At 36.4% G+C, this 17,360-nt stretch overlaps 1 protein-coding gene across 3 annotated transcripts in view; it reads left to right on the top strand.

Annotated features, from left to right (window-relative positions):
- Window positions 1-17,360, top strand: part of SOX6 (SRY-box transcription factor 6) — a 378,993-nt gene that overhangs the window by 90,055 nt on the left and 271,578 nt on the right. The window contains exon 1 of one of the 3 annotated variants that reach the window (XM_072864499.1): window positions 13,238-13,258. The exons of the other annotated variants lie outside the window; for them this stretch is intronic. The gene's annotated coding sequence lies outside the window, so the exon portion shown is untranslated. Of the gene's footprint in view, window positions 1-13,237; window positions 13,259-17,360 lie in introns of those variants that run through there. 3 annotated transcript variants of the gene reach the window in all.

The raw sequence follows: 17,360 nt of genomic DNA, 5'->3' as shown, positions 1-17,360 counted from the left end.
TTACTCCTAAATCCGCTCTTACTCCTAAATCCATCCTTACATTATATTGGCAGATATTGCAAATAGTGAAACTAAAATGTAGAAGAAATTAAATAGAAAATTATTTGGCTTTTCAGACAGCATTGAGAAAAATTTTTAAGCAGCTATCATTTTTCCTATCACTCCAGTCATTGCAGCTTTTTTTTAAAAAAATATTGTTTAAAGTAATATTGGCATTTTATTCCGTGAAGAAATATTCATGTTTTGCACATTTTCAGTATAAAAGTGTCTTACATACAAAGCTACTGAAAATCTGATGGAAGTAGAAACATTATTTGCTACTTGACAAGCTGCTCTTTCTCTTGCATCAAGATACAGAAGTGGATATGCTTGCGTTTATGATGTATTACTCTTGCTAACTTCTGTCTTCATTGTGAGAGCTCCGATTCCCTCATTTTCCTGGCCCCTGTGATGGCCAGGCTGACACTTCTTTTAACAGGCTTCTGCTGCAGTCACCGGAACTTCGTGTCATGCAGTCCCTGACTGTGGCCACCCAAGCGCCCTTTCTCACCACGTAGGCTCGATACCCCAAACTTAGGCTCAATGTCACTAAATTTATACTGCTTTTGCATTATTCCCTTTTGGTCGTACTCTGAGCCGTACTCTTCCCTGAGTCTGAATGGGCATGGCCTTTTCCTTAATTCTGTATCACAATGCTATGTAATTTTTCTGCATTATTTTAGCAAAGAATTCAATACTGGATTTGTGCCACTGGCAACCCTGACCTTACTGATGATTGAACATGCTGAAGACATTTTCAAAATCTATGGAATTATGCAGTAGAAACACGAGCTGTAGAATACATTACTTTTAGATCATATTTATTTGCTGAATGGATAGTGCAGAAGTGACTTCACATTTTGCATTGGTTGATTTAAAAACGTACTCCCTCTGCAAATAACTAAATAGTCGTATGGAGCTCATTTAGTTACTGTGGCAAGAGGTGTAAGGTGGTCAGAATGGATGTAAAAGTGTTAGGCAAGGGTTCATAATATTATGGCAAAATCCTATGCATGTTAATCTTCCACATACCTTGTTCTTAGAGAATAACTGATTCCTCCATTTCTTAGAGAACAGTATCTTGCTGAAATAATTTTATATGGTACTAAAATTATCCTAACAGAAATGATTGTCAGAATGCATTGGACTAATGCTTATGGTTATTAGTCTTTATTGTTAATGATAAAAAAGAAGTTAATATAGAAACTGTTAGAATAGCAGGAGAAATTCAGGGAAATTCAGCTTGGTCTTGAACCAAGCTAGGATTGGGTAAGTGTTTGGCTGGAGCTGGGGAAGGCCTTGCAGTGTGACATTCGTGGCCTCTGCCTGGCTCAGTCTGCTGTTTGTCAGTTGAGGAACATATCCCAAAGGGAAGGGGAAAGTCAGGGAGAAAACTGTCTGTGGTTCTTCCTTCCTTAAGCTGCTTCAGCCTGAGTGCCCTTTCTGCCTGTCAGCTATCGTGTGGGAGAGAAGTGGTGCCGATCCCACGTGAGTTAGAGCCTGAAATCACATTTTAAATCAATAATCTACAGGAAATTGGATGCTCTTTAAAATCCAGCTGAGAAATAGATAGCAATACTTTTGATAAACATGACTAAATTGTGGCCATTTTACATTTGTGTGCACACACACATGCACACCTGAGTATGTGCCTTGAACCGTTTGTGACCCCCTTTGAAAATGTGTTGGTAATAACAAGATCATGGGAAAACAAGTTGCTTAAACAGACAAACAGTAAGGTATGAGAATGTGTATAGTATCCACCTATAGTATAACTGCTCACACAGATAGAGGAACATGAATTAAATATCAGCACATAAAGAAATAGTGACTCGAGGGAGAGTATATGTGACATTGTTCCAGTATTTGTTTAGCTATGGAAACGTCTGTATTTAAACTGGCAGAAATTGCACTGAAATCTCTCAAACAAGTAACCTCGTCAAGAGCAATAACCTGAAAGCAAGTAGGAGGACTGTAAAATAGCATGATTGTTTAGTTAACGTAGTTTTTAGTATAAATAGAGTTTCAAATCAGCGTGACTTTAATGCTGACCCTCCCAGTACATTAAAAAAAAAATTAACGCTTGAAACTAACAGCATGTTAGCAGCTAATTCGTGCATTATTTCAGTATCATTCATAAATTACTTTTGAATCCTTTGACTTAAGAAAAAGAAAATCCCACAAATCCTACTTTTGGTCAAAGCATAAGACCATAATTAACTCGGCATGTGCTTTTGAATTAAGAACACAGTGTTCTGAGCTTTCTTAAAAAGCTTTTAAAAATGTTGGGGGAATACTTTCGTAGAGCCTTATTGACTGAGCAGAGTTTTAAGATTCGTCACATATGAAGTGATGTTAATTAAATATTGTTATTTCTTTCTGTCAATCAAGTAAGGTTAAGCTTTTTTTGTTACTTGAACAAAAAGGGAAGTGAAACAGGTGAAAATATATAAAACAGCTGTGAGGAAAACAGGAGGAATAACATAGTAGGAATTTAATTAGTCGGAATTTATGGGGGATGCAGAAGGTTTAGGTGCTAATTCCAAAGCACTGCATTTTTTGCGGTCCTAATGCCATTTGAATATTTTTTGGACTTTCTGGCAATATATCATTTACCTAATGAATGTAAAAATAAATGTAGTGGCAGAAGGCCAATTTTTGATATATGCGTATGGTTTATTTAAAGTCATATTTGCAAACTGATGTTTAATATGGCTGTCACTGCAACCTTCTTTTTATTAAACCAAAGTGTCGTTAATCAGAATCCCATTTAATGCTGCTTCAGTTCTTTCAGATGCTATAGGCATATTTTTAAGACAAAATGAGTTATTGTTTGTATTAGGTATTCAAGTATTGCTGATAATGTCTCCCCAAACCATTAATTTTAAAGTTATGCATGTTTATATCCTTTTATTTCTGTTAATGTGCATAAGCCTGTGGGTGTGTCATATGTGCAAGGACATCTTCAGGAGAAGGTTTTCTAGAACTTTCCTTTTTGGAAGAAATGAAAATTGGAGTATAATTACATGACTTGAAATGCTGGTACTTAAAATCCACCACCAAACATCATATGGTCTTCTATACAGCTATTACAATTGACAATTCTAAGGACAAAACCAAGAAGCAGCTACGGACATATATAATAATAGCTAAGCTATATTGTTTCATCAATGTATTAAGCTTGGACAGTGTATTATTGCCATAGGGCTCTATTAATACTGTTGGTATTGAAGCCTTTGAAGGCGTGAAAAGCACCCAGGAATAAATGCGGAGCTTGTTTTACAGTTTCTTCTTGTTTTCTGCTTAATGGGAGAGAAACTTCTGTGTGAACAGAATTAAATTCGTGTGGGAAATTCTGCCTCTAAATCTTTAGTTTCCAGGCTTTTCATGTTTTATTGTGGGTCTTTGGAAACAGTGTGGCCCATGGATGATGTAGAGTCATGAAAGGCTGCTTCAAAAATTTCAGTGCTTTTGAAATCATGTAGGCACTGAGGTAATATTTAATGGAATGAATCTCTTCTGTAACTCTCCTTTGTAAAATTCAGAAGTCTGTAGCAAAATGATGTCTGTACTTAGTTTTTTCACTTCGTCCTGGACAACTTAGGAAATACGGGAGCTTTGATGAACTAGAATGATTTTGCTTTATGATGTTCTTTGTTTAATTAAATAAATATTGGTTATTTAAAAAAACAAATACAAATTCCCCCAATTTTAAGATTACATGATTTAAGGCAACTTAATTTGCATTGGAAATGCCATGTTTTAAATCATTTAGGTATGTATTTTTTTCTAGTACAGTATTTAACTTTTCTTTTACAATTTCCCCCTCTTTGAAGATATTCAGAACTTGACTGAACAAATATCTGAGCAACTTGAGCTACTGTGAGCTGGAGGCAGGAGTTGATGACCTCCAGAGGTCCCTGCCAACCTACATGATTCTGTGGGTCTTCACCACCTTGACCAAACCTCATGGACTGAACTGTTGAGCATAAGAGAGCAAATGTCTGTAGGCTGAATTAAAGAGCCAGGCTTTTAAAGTGAAGAGCTCCAATGGACTGGGTAGAAAAGGACACATAGTATGTACGGAGCACTTACACTTCACTTTGAATAAGGAAAAAAACCTTTTGCTTATAATCAGCTTTTTGTTTATAGCAGGCTTCACTTTCTGGGTCTTGTACACTCAGATACAGTTATGAAGTATTTTAGTTTCCTTATTTTATTAAAGAAAAATAACCAAATTATTACTATTTGTGAGGATTTTCAAGGGCTCTGAATTTTGGAACTAGGATTTCTGCATGTCCCCTTTGGATTGGGAAATGATAACAGTGTTAAGTGCAGCATCTCTAGCACTTCAGATAACCTGGGAGAGCAGAAAGCTACTCAAACCTGAAGCAGTTTTGTTTAATAGTACAAGATATTACCAATTAGCAATTAAATTAATCGATTTGCCCTGCATTAGCTATTAGGTTTGATAATGACTGGTAAGTAACGTATTATGCATCTTTGAAAAAGTCTGTTATACTTTGATCTGCAAATATTTTATTAACAGAGGCTATAAACCACAATGAGTGGCTCAGTTGTGGGTGGTTTTTTCATGCTTATTTTGATGATATAGCAGTATCTTGGGATGACATACTGTAGTGAGTGAGGATAAATATGCGTTGCCAAGGTCTAAACAGCAGCAATATGGAAGTAATTCAGCAGTCAGTTTCACTCAAAGTTTGAAATCTGTGCTGTATTAGAGGTATGCATAGAAGCTGTGTTAATTGCTAGCTTGTTTTCCATATGGTTCTGTTTTAATGGAGCACATTTGTTGCAGATGGTTGGAAAGTGGGTTGGACAGTGTCTAAACTGGCTATGACTAATTCATACAGTGATTATACTATACTTTAATGTTTAACAGTCTTCTTTGTAAACTTCTTTCATTCACAGTTCCCTTGCCATTGAAATGTGGTCCAAGATAACTGAAAAGTATTCTTCTTTATTTAAACTTGGCCTTAGAGAAGAGCGAGAGCATGGGGTGTGTAGTCATCTTTTCCCTGATTCAAATTCAAAACCACACCCCAAATTGGTTTCTTTAGATGGGTTATCTCCATCATTATTATGGTTTGCTGAACGTATTTAGCTGAGGTAATGGACTCTAAGAAGAGCCACTTGAAGAACTGAAGTGACCTTAACAAATGCTAAAACTGGCTTTGTTCACACCACAGTGCTTTTCATGGGTTTGCAACTGACTATAGCCATTTTGGATACTAATAGCCATTCCTTGTTTGCAAGTTTTAATATTGCCAACTCAGACTCGAGGACACTAAATACCTGCGGTATATTGAGGTGAAACTGAAGATACAAATGCAGCGACATTTTGTTGTAGATCAATTTAGTGATGACATGCATGACAAGAATCTTTCATCTGTTAGCCTAGCATTTTAACAGTTCATCTATGAATTCATCCTAAATCCATAGAGGAAATTAAAATATAGAAGATTGTCCAGCACTGATGTAGTCGATTCTTATAACAGTTTATTTGGGTCTCTTGTGACAAAGCTTGTATGACGGACTTTCCCTTTGCTGAAGACTACAGTGAGTGTCATAGTCAAACTCCACTCAATGGTTCTTGGTAAAGGAAAAAAGAGCGCTACGGTTCAGTGGGTTTCTCTACCATTTTTACTGTTGTTTTCTCACATTGTCACTAAAATATTCTCTTTGTTATCTGAATGGGACATCTGCTGACTGGCTTAGCTCTCTTTACCTGATTGTGTGAAAAGTCTTGGTTAAATCTGTTAGACCTTGGAGGCACAGTAACCTGCTAAGTGCTATAGAGCCTGAAAGACATTATGTCCTTGGACTAACTTGTCTCTTCTACTTACAGCTGTATGTGATAGATAAAACAAACTTACATATAAAAGACTGGGGTGAATGTAATTTTAATACACTTGTGGACATGTTAATGAGTAGCTGCATTTTTCTTACCCTAATGCATATAAAAATCCATATGGAATAAGGTGTATTCTATAGTAGGGCAGAAAAATAAAACAGGCCAAGTTTGAAAGAAAGCCTTTTTCTCTGGCTATATCACAAACGTGCTCAATTGGAATTGGTAATTTGTTTGAAGTGGTAGGAAATCCACTTACTATGGTTAACAATGTAGAATAATGCAGGCTATTTGGCAGTTAGCACTAGGATGTCTACACTACAGCTTTGATGCAATAATTCTATAACTTGAAGATTTACCTAATTTATAAATTTTCTTAAAGCTTTCTCCTGCTCTGCGCCGGTGTTTGGCATGGTGCTTTGTCTGCGCTAACCGAAGTTTGGTTTGAAACACGTTTACATTTGATTGGTGTTTTTAGATTTTGATAGCTGCTAGTTCCTCTCTACAGAAGTAACCTTTTAAAATGTCAGTTTTAATGTACAAATTTTATGAGAATAAAAAGACTTTTTAAAATACTAATTTTAGTCTCCTGTGCTGAGCTTGTAGTCAGCTGCTGTTGTCTCAGGCTGAGTCTTGGAAAATTAAGTCAGTGCTCACTATAATAAAATGTGTACTCTGGACTTCATGAGGAGAAAAAAAATAGTTTCCTTTTAATTTTTTTTTTCTGTAACTGTTGCACAACTGCCAAAGTAATCTTCTGTCCTTTTACTTGTTGATATTTACCCTCCTTCCTTCCTTCTTTCCATCCATCCTTCTGTCTGTGTCTAACATGCGCTGAATTTCCTGCAAGAGAGAATTTCTCTCCTCTTAGGCGATAGTCCTCCCTGAGAGGAGTAATGTCAGGTACATAAGATTTCATCTTGTGCTCTGTAACAGAAAAACCTTACAAATTAGGTGTACGGTTTATCAGATATTTCATGTAAAATATGGTTTAAGGAGTTTTTCCCTCTGAAGGTGACACAATATTAAATTGCTGCTAAAAGATCTGATAATTTTCTGTAATCTTAATTGCTGCAGCTTTTCCTGTAATTTGTCATATTGTCTAGGTTGCTGTGTCATATACTCCATTACAGAGGTGACACTGAAATTCAAAAGGAATGGAAGCTTAAGCTTTCCCCCTCTTCCAACGTCCCTTGTTCTAAATCAGAAAAGCAGCACTTGTTTTGGCTTCAGGGAGCTGTACGTTCAGGCTCACAGCTGGAGGTATGGTGCTGCAGTGATGGTCACCAGTGATGGGAAAGGGAGAGTATAATGAATTAAAAAACCCAACAAAAACAACACCACATAAAAAACCCTCGGGATTAAAGGCTAGCGCTTCATTCTTTTCTCTCTCAAAGCTCCTGTATAAATTGTGCACACAGATGAAAGAATTACAGAAGGGAATATGTTCAGATTTTAAATATCAACAAGATGTATTTGGTTGTGATATTGCCTCATATGGAAGTAGAGAGATTTTCTTTATCATCTTCCAGTTATGTTTCCTAAAATTGTGTCTTTTTGGTCATGATTCTTTTCAAAGAAGTAGCAGAGCTAAGCCTTTTCATTTAATTGTAGTAAAATGTTGCCCTAAAGTGGAATAAAGAATTATTTTTTTTTACTAGTTCATATAGAAAAACATATAAATGTAATAATATTTTAACTATAGTTTGTATAGATCTCTCCCATTTAAACACTATGCAAATCTTTCATACTGCAGGGCAAATGACTGTGAGACTATAATGTGCAGTGTAGCAAGCATACACCATAAATTTGATAATCATACTTGCAAGTTCTTCATATTTCATACAAAGAATCGGAAAGAATAAAAATAGAGGAAAAAGAGCACACAATAGAATTATGAATATCAGTGTGTAACAGAAATAAGAAAAGATTACCTTGATCTTCTGCTCTTGCCTGTGCTAAAACTATTGTGCCGAATGCCGATTGGATGCTGAGAGTTATAGTGGAATGTGGGAATATTATGGAATCAGAATTTCTTTCAGATGTACTCCATTATTTTTGAAGTCCTATTATTTCCCCATGTGTTCTGGCTGATGAAATAAGGAAAGGACCCTTTTAATGGGGGCAAGAGGAGACTTTACTGCTTGGCTTGTACATGTTATCCAGCTGGACTGATGGGCCACTGTTTAGAGAAACATGGGTGGGAGGCTATTTTAAAAGAAAATGAAAAAACCATTTGTTTAACTGCATGGCAACACAAATATTTTACCAAGTGAGGGCTGACTATGCATTTCATTATGACAAAAGGTGCAGGCTTGAGGAGAAAAAAACCAAGCAAAACACTCTCTCTCTAGGATTTAGGATAATCACTCTATATGTGATTATCTTAAACCTCTATATAAATGTAGGTATTTAACTCTTTCATTTCTCGCATCCCTTTTCTAATCTGAAGTAGTGTGTCGGAAGGAAGTGCTCGCCAATGTTTCCTATCAAATGCAGATGCTAGGCAGAAGTTCCTGGGGTTTTGTAGGGGATCCCTGAGCACTCCCAAGCTGTTGCCGTTCTCATTCTCCTCCCCTTAGTTCTGCTGCCTCCTCCCTGGCTGAGGCGTCTGCTCCTGAGGCCGCTCACCTGCGGCACCTGCTCTGTCCTGCACCTTGCCGAGTCCCCTTTCAGGGACCCGAGCTGAGAAATGGCTCCGTATTCCCATCTGCTTTAACTGCTGGGCTGAGAACACAACCTAATGATTTTGCTGAAATGTAGCTGTACATGTAGGTATATATATGTATGCATACACACTTATGTATATGTGCGCATATATATATAAGATTATATATATATATGGAAAGTCAGAAAACCTGTGTTTTCAAAACCCGTTTGGGATAATCATATTTTTCACAAATGTTGAAGAAACCAGGCAGTTGTACAGCTCATTCTCTGTGATTACCAGCAAGACTTTTATAACCATGCTAAGTTAGCTTGGTGGAACACTGAATTGATTACAATAATTAAAAAATTTAGGTGGTTCGACATATTTGCATTACTTTGCTTACTGAACTGCCTTAGTTTCCATCAGTGTGACAGAGTTTCCAGCTGTGTCAGCAGTGGAAATTTTGTAAAGATTTAGCTGTACCCCAAAATATTCATATATATCAAAAATGACACATTTTCAAAATCTATTACCCTAAGCTCTTTGAGAGTGAACTTTAAATGAGTGTCTATACTGTAGTTAGGAGTATCCTCTTTTTAATAGGTTAGATATATTTTAATTCCACTCTTTAGAAATTCCACTCTTTAGAAATGAAAGATTTAAAATCCTGATAATTATACGGGCAGAAGAAATGAGTGCCCAAAGATTGGATGGTGCATATCATTAAACTGCGACAGGTATACCTTTGCAGGAATATTTAATGTGTGAAAACTTGATATATGGGGTTTTAAGAAGTGTAGTGAAAGTGCCTGCCTGCAGCACCTTCCAGGTCTGAAACACTGTGTGGCACAGCTCCAGAAAGATTTGTCAGCCTGAAAGCTGTTGCAGCTGGAGCTGGATTTCAGTCTGAACCTAGGAAAGATATGTACAGGATATAGCATGTAAACAAAGTGCACTCACTGTCCTGACTTGATTAATTTGTCTGTTCTGATCCACTTTATAATAAAACAATGCAGCACTATGACTGGCTGATTGGGTATTGAAAGCTCCAACATTAGAGAAAGAAAAAAAACCAACAAACCCAACCAAAAAACCCCAAACCTTAATGTTCATTTGTTTGGTTTTGTTTTGTTTTGAAGTGCTACCTGTTTCAGACTGCTTAGAGATGGTTTCCCTCATTCCCTCTTTATCAGCAGATCTCAAAGCAGTTTAGAAAGGTGATTTATAAAGGTTTTGTTTCTCCTGTTTTACACACGGGTAAACCAAGGCATAAAAAGGTAATTAGCATGCCAGGTACTGAGGCAAAAATATGCCTTACTCTTCTGGGTACCCCCTTCATTAGGCAATACTGATTGGGAACTTTTGACTAGTGGGAAGATTGTAAGTTAAATGCTGGAAGGTGCCTAGTGAATTATTTTTTGAGGGGGTATTGAAGTTCACCACATGTCTATCTTTTGTGTATGAGTATGACACTGTAATTATATATGCATTATGCCTTTCTGTGTATGAGCTATTTCATATTGGGTTCACCAGCAAACTGAAATGCCTTACATCTGGCCCAGTTTCTCTTGAAACCTAGCCTGTGTTTCTGAACTGAGATGCAAGGCAAATTTGCATGTCGATAATTTTCTTTTCACTTAATTGGGGTGAAATTTTCACGTAATTTGTGCAGGCTACTTTTGCATACTAGAATGCAAAAATATTTTTGAAGTGCTCATTGAGTATATTATCTGCACTTGAAACTATATAGGAAGTTTTTCTATTGCATATAATATGAAATAGTTTATCACTTAATTTCTGACACTCACTATAAAATCAGTGATGAATTGCATAGATCAGTATTCTCTTGCAGAAGACAGTTTGGAATATAATAGCCCTATCATTTATTGAAATGAAGTGATAATAGCCAAAAGAGTGGAGTTGACTGCTTGTGTGATTTTTTTGTTCCATTGTTTATCTAGTTTATCTTCAGGACTAAAAAATTAGTGGGTATGAAAATATGAAGACTCCAATTGCGAAGAGAGTTTAAGATGTTAGGTCAAAAGTTCAGTGATAAGTTCATAGGGGCAACAGTTCCAAAACCAAATAAGAAATTTATTAGGGATTTTAACACTGTTTTGTATGTTTATCACAAATCAGATGGGAATGAAGTTTTAGAATGAGACGGGATATATAGGATTGCAAGAAGAGTTAAATAGTAACAAGAATTTCTGGTGGTGAATGTGGTAATCTGATAAGTGACTTGAATTCAAATATGTAAGTTGCTTGCTCCTGTAGTTCTTAGGGCTGAAAAAGAGCTACTTTGTATGGCCCAAATGCAGTCTTTTGGAAACCCAAAGAGCAGATAGCTCTGCTTTCTCTCATCTGACAGATATACAAAGCTGTGCATACAGTGATACCAGTATGGACTGACGAGGTGGAACAGGATGTGGAGAACCTGTAGAGAAGGATACATGGAAAAAACTGACATAGGTTGTGCATAATGGGACAAACCCAAAGAGCTGTTACTGGTGCTCAGAGACAAGAACTATTCTTGTTTCACAGTATATGAAGATAGAGAAAATTGCTGTTCTGTATAATCAGTGCTAGTGGTTGGGGAAACAAGCTGATAATTTGAAGAACAGGATTGGGTTCCATTTTATGACTGTTGTATGGGTTCCATTATGTATATATAATTCCATATATACAGTTCCATATTATGCAGGTTCAATTTTTTGTAAATATATATATATAAACCACACACACACTAATCTGTAGGGCTACTTGAGTAAAAAAACATATTTAGAAGGAACTGACTTCCCTTTTCTTCATGTTTTTGCGTCAAATATGCTTACATTATTATGTGTGAAATCTCAATGACTTGATGATTTTTTTCCTAGAAATACATTTTATTCTGCTATGCATCAGTGCAGAGCATATTGTGACTTTTGCTTGGTTGTGTGAAAGTGATGTTCAAAGAAATGAGAAAGCAGATTGTCTTTTCTGCTCTGTATCGGCCATCAGAGTTTCCGGGATCAACATGACAGAGCACTATAGTTACTCAGAGATGTACTTTAATGGGCCCAGTTGAACTTGTAATGTATCAAAGCCCAATCAGTGTCTTACTCTGCACCAAACCAGCATGATTACTGAGTATTTGACTGCTTTACTAGTGTTTCCACTGTGCCATGCCACTAGCTGCTGCTGTGCCAGCCTGACTCTTGTCAGACTCCTACATTGAAGTCTTAGATTACTGGATTACTGTTGTTCTTTTACATATATTTCTATGTACTACATGGATATTCAGCAAGAACCACAGGACACGAAGTCCTGTATTCATGTAGACATTGATTGTTCTAATGCTGACTGTATACAGACTGTACCTGGACAGCTCTCTAGCTGGTAAATGTGAAATGATGCAGATAATTTGCTATCTAAGCAGCTCTGATCTTAAGGCATGAATTCACACTCTGTGTCGGATACTAATGCAGATTTTATTACTTGTTCACTAAAAGAGCATTGGCATATTTCATATATTTTAAGGAACAAATAGAACTCTTGGGAAACAGTGTATTTGCATTGTGCATATCAATGCAGTAGCCATTGCAAGATGCCTTTAAAATACACTGTTAGGATGAATTCTACAAACATAGTATGTGCACAGCCACAAATGAAAATAATGGTCATTTCCTGACTGTGAGTTTTAAAGGATAGAGCCACCTATCACTTTGCACAAAGTCTGTTTTTCATTAGATGTTAGCGTATTTTTTTATAAATAAACTTAGCAGAGTGTTTTCTGTCTCGCAGAGGTGGTCTTATTCAGGAAAAAATAACAACTAAGCGGCAGCCAAGGAACACTAGTGGATGATACATGTGTCTGTGAAAACAGCTTCTCGTATCTTAAGATGTGATTATCTTGGCAGAACAGAAGTTAAGTTTAAATAAATAAATAAATGGTGGTACTGGCTGATGACAGTGATATCTCGAAGTTGTAGAAGACTATTATGAAGTTCAGCATATTTTTAACCAGATAGAATACTACTACATAATTAATTTTATTAACATTTTGTTTACCAGAATTTGTTTGCCACCTTTTAAGCAGCTCAGGTGTTTGAGTGTTAACTAAATTGAAATTACTATCTTTGCAAATAACTGTACTTTCCCTTTTTATGTAGGTCATTTCAGTGACTTGCATGTAATTGGGTCAATATTTTCAAGGGCAAGTTGTCAAATTTTTTTCAGGATCGGGACTATATCGTGAGGGAGTGTAATGGCAACAACGTGGCAGAATCAGGCCTGTACTGTGTAAAATAGAGACAAGCAATACAGAATGTTGACACATGGGTCTGAGGTGAAACCACACCCATGGTCCTTTATATATTATAATTTGCTTAACCTGGCTGGTTTGTAATTTATCTGGAGAGGAACTGAAATGTGCTTTCCGTTGAATAGTCATTTTGGGGGCATTGAAATTTGGAATCACACGGTACCTTGTCTCTGGACTGATGAACTTTTAAGTAAAACATAATGCAATAAGGGATTAAAAATGATTGAAAAGCCCCTTTGCAGTCATTTTTGTCCCTTACTGGTCAATTAGGGATCACTTGAAGGGTGGAGACTTCTGCGAATGAACAGACATCAAGGCCAGCACAGCTTCTCAACATCTCATCCAATTTCCTACTACCGTGACCTCGGAAGAGCGCTGTCACGCTATGCTGGTATGTTTGGAGGGGGTTGGACCGGGATCTTTATGGCAAAGACGTCAAGTTACAGAGAAAGCCTTTTTTTCTTACCTGTTGGTAAAAAACAGGTCAAGTGGGCTAATTATTCCAGACTTTTCCAGAAGGTATTCTTTGTGGTGCTGAACAGCAGCCTCTGCTGCTGTTGTTTTGACCCAACATTGGCACTTTCAGCAAGGTGTAGCTTGTTCGCTAGTATCAGGTTGTGTGCCTCTGGGTACTGTGTGACATTTCAGCTTGCCAGAGATGTGGACCCTGTGACTGGAGAAGGATTGGGTCTGGGTACATTTTAGGCGGTGCAGAAGACTAATGAATATTTTTGCATCTACGATTTCAAAAAAGGAAGTCACTTAGGGTACATTTTGTCACTGGGAGTTCTTTTCTTTTGCAATTTTGTGTGAAGTGAGTAACTTTGCTAAAACTCAAGTATTCAAAAAACCAGAGATTCAAGTACTATGAGGTTTAAGAAAATGTTTTCTATTTGGTTTGAGTCTTTGAAGTTGCATTATCAGACTTTCTCCTGTAGCATATTTTAAGAAAATATCACAAGACTTGTGGAAAAATTTCGAGATTTGGCAGCTCTAACTTAATTTTGTGTATTCAATGAACTTGTTACAATGAATGGTAAACTGAGAAAGGACAAAAATATACCTGTATTTGGGGTCTTGTAATGCATTATTGCCTTTTTGTGAACAAAGGACAGAAGCAGAATTTATCACAGCAAGTTGGGGCTGGCTCTTTTGAGATTTACAGAAGTGTATCTGTAGTTGCTGTCTGAGAGGGGAAGAATTTTCCATTTCATGCTTTTCTCTGTGCCTGGTCCGAGTATCACCTGGCCTATGGTGGTTTCAAATGTTTTTCTCTTTCCTTACAGTGTCTGAATGGGCAAAGACTTCTTTCCAGTTAACATACAACAATCTTGTGCTGACTACTGAACTCTGATCTTTTGGCTGGATGCACGCTTGTTTCTTTAAGCACATGTGGTGCAGAGTAGACCTGGAGTTGGGTAATTCGTAAGAGCTGTGTATTATTATTATTACTACTACTTGAAAGGGTCTGTATTATTTTGCACAGCAGTGTGGTCACCTGGCAGCAGGTCATTAGCATTTTAGGTTTCTTTCCTTCACAACAATGCACAACATGCTAATTAGAGGGTTTTGAAAGCTAAGCAACCTGTTTTAAAATCAGACATTTTAATTTGCAGCTTTAATGGCTGTATTATAATAACTGGCTTGGCTCAGGGGAGAGGGAGAGAGAAGCACTTCTCATGTTCCAGTAGCAAGGCCCAATATAACAGAGGCTGACAAAATTAAAAACCTCATAATGTGACCTTTGCCTGGGATAAAAGGCTGTTTCATAACAATTTCCTTTTGTTCTTTGTTTAAGCCATTACTCCAAAAGGAGCCTCCGATTAATCTAAGTAAATGCATCATTACAGTCCTAATCCATGTCCTTCTGTCAGTGTCTGTTTTAATTAAATAAGAAACACTAGCAGAAAGATATCACGCACAAAGCTGTGATTGGAGAAAGAGGGTTGTTTGATCAGGGTGAGATTAAAAAAGGCTTTACTGTTTTGTCCTTTTGCTCTAGATGCCATAATGTAGGTTAAAGGAAGAAAACTTGCCTAATAGTTTAGCACATTGCTCCCCATTACAGTATTAAAATAACCAGATTTACCAATGAAACTGTCCCAGACATCCAATTAATTACATACAGAACATTCACAGACAAATGATACAGCAACTTGGTTTGAGTAATTTGACACATTAATACGTTTGGGACTGTATACACAGTTGGCCAAAAATTGTGTTCAAGTGCAGGTTTTTTTATATTAAATAAAACATTGAGTAAAACTATTGATGAATTTAGGTACTTTCTTTTAATACTTGTGGCTTACAAATTGTGAACGTGATCTATTGCAAGCCTCTAATTTTTAAAAAATATTTTTATATCTCAAAAAAGAAGGATAATTATTTTAAAGCGATGAAGAATCCATTTAATAAATGTTGTAACATCTAGCTAGTTAATATTGCTACAGCAATACATATGTAAGAGACTCTTCCTCAAGGTAGTGTTTCAAGATCCCTGTGGTGAGGGTTTTCTCCCATATCCAGGCCATTATTTGATGTAATGAAAAGAGAAAGTGTGCAACACAGAGATTGTTAATTAATTTAGCCTAACAAGATGAAGATAAATGAAGCAAAGCATGGATTGAATAAACCAAGAGGTCTTATTTACAATTTAATACTTCTTTATATTAGGCATTTTTCAATTTACAACAGAAAAGACCCTGAGTTTAAAGAAAATGTGTTCTGTGAGTACATGCAAGACAACTTTACATTATGCAAGCAGTTCTAAGGACTGCTGAAAACGCCTTTTGGGTTAACCTTTAACTTTAAGTTTTCTTCCCCCTTTTTTTCCTTTTCACATTTTTTCCCCCTCATTTTGATTTACAATATGTTGATAAGAATAAGAAAAAATTAAAACCTAAACTTTTTCCCATTGAAATAAATAGCAAAGTACCAATGGATACTCTTGCAAGCCCAAATTCTGTTGTTTCTGATCGTTTATATTAACCTAGAGTCATAGCCTATTTTTGAGCAATTTGTATGTAGAAACATGCATTAAGAGAAGTAACTATAAAAAATACAGTAAGATACTATTTTAATTTCTGTTCCAAAGTGTAAATCTGTTATTGCTTATATGTTTTCAACTACTCTATTGCAGTGAAAGCTGAGAGAAATCCAGGACAGTGTTATTTAACAATGACTTGATGTAATAAAACTATGATTTTTGATTTGGGAGAATATTTTTTTTTCTCAAGGTCAAGTTTATCTTAAACATTTTGTGAAAAGCTGTAGAGTTTACTTTCTTATCAATTAAAAAAAAAAGATTAAAAGACATTCCAGAGGTTTTAGATATCTCTTCCTCCCAGTCCCAATTTTAAATATCCTAAGCTAACACTAAGTTACAATTTACATCAGTTGAGTCACTACATCTCAAGGTATATTATTCAGTTTCCCAACTACAAAGTTTAAGGTATAATTCTATAGAAGAGGTGAAAAAAAAAGGTCTATCATTTTTAAAATCTAACCAACTAACCAAACAAAAAAGTCCTGTGTTGTGACTAATTTAGGCATACCTTTATCAGTTTGATCTAAACTCAGAATTCTAAATGATGACCAAATATATTAGGTCATTCTCTTTTTTTTTTTTTTTTAATGAAACATCTTCCTTTTTACAGATGAATTGGGCCTGTCCACTATTTGACCTTCTGTCATGATTTCTGTCTGCAAAGGAAATGCCTGCCTTCCTTTTGCAGTAGCTAGACAGGACAGCGTTATCTAGTGTCACTACAAGCAGTGGTCTCTACAAATAGCATTAGTATGGTCCCTATGTTTTTATCTTGGGGGTCATGAACAAATCCATGCAACTGCTTCTAAAGATTTCAATAAATAGGACTTTTTATCCAGACAATTGCCTTTTATATTACTTTTAAACAAAACTACTAGTCCATCAAGAGTTTCAAAAGGAAAACAATTCTACAGAGTGCTGGTATGGCAGCACAGACCAATCATTATGGCACCCATTCTCCAGTCCTTTATTTTTCAAGTCCACAACAATAGGTTGTTGATTCAATGGACAAGACCAGAACAATTAAGTTCTCTGTTTAGCAGCAGTGCAGCATTTTAATGCCCTCCTCTAATAATGGTCTCATTATTGTTATTCTAAGACTGGGCCTCAGGAGGAGGAATATTTGCTGGAGGTACGTCATTATTTTGCAAATTTCGATTAGCTCATCATGTTGTCTGTACTGTGAAAATCGTAGCTAATTAGGGCAGTCAGTTAGACTACCAGCTTTTGAGCTTATGAGTTAAAAGGTAGCACACTTGATAGGCCAATGATGTGAAAAAGGTGGTAAAAAGGGGGATTAGAGCTGTTGCCTTAGTAACTCTAACTTCCATCTGTGCGGGAACAATGGACCTGTGTTTCTCCTCCACCTTGGTGTAAAAATTGGTTTTGTTTCGAAAGGACGGGGCTTTTTATGACAATCTGGAATTCAGCCTAACGGGGTGTAGTT

This window comes from Ciconia boyciana, chromosome 6 (genome assembly GCF_034638445.1).
Source record: "Ciconia boyciana chromosome 6, ASM3463844v1, whole genome shotgun sequence".
Lineage (NCBI taxonomy): Eukaryota > Metazoa > Chordata > Aves > Ciconiiformes > Ciconiidae > Ciconia > Ciconia boyciana.
Note: the sequence above shows the minus strand (reverse complement) of the source record. Positions and strands in the feature narration are given on the sequence as shown.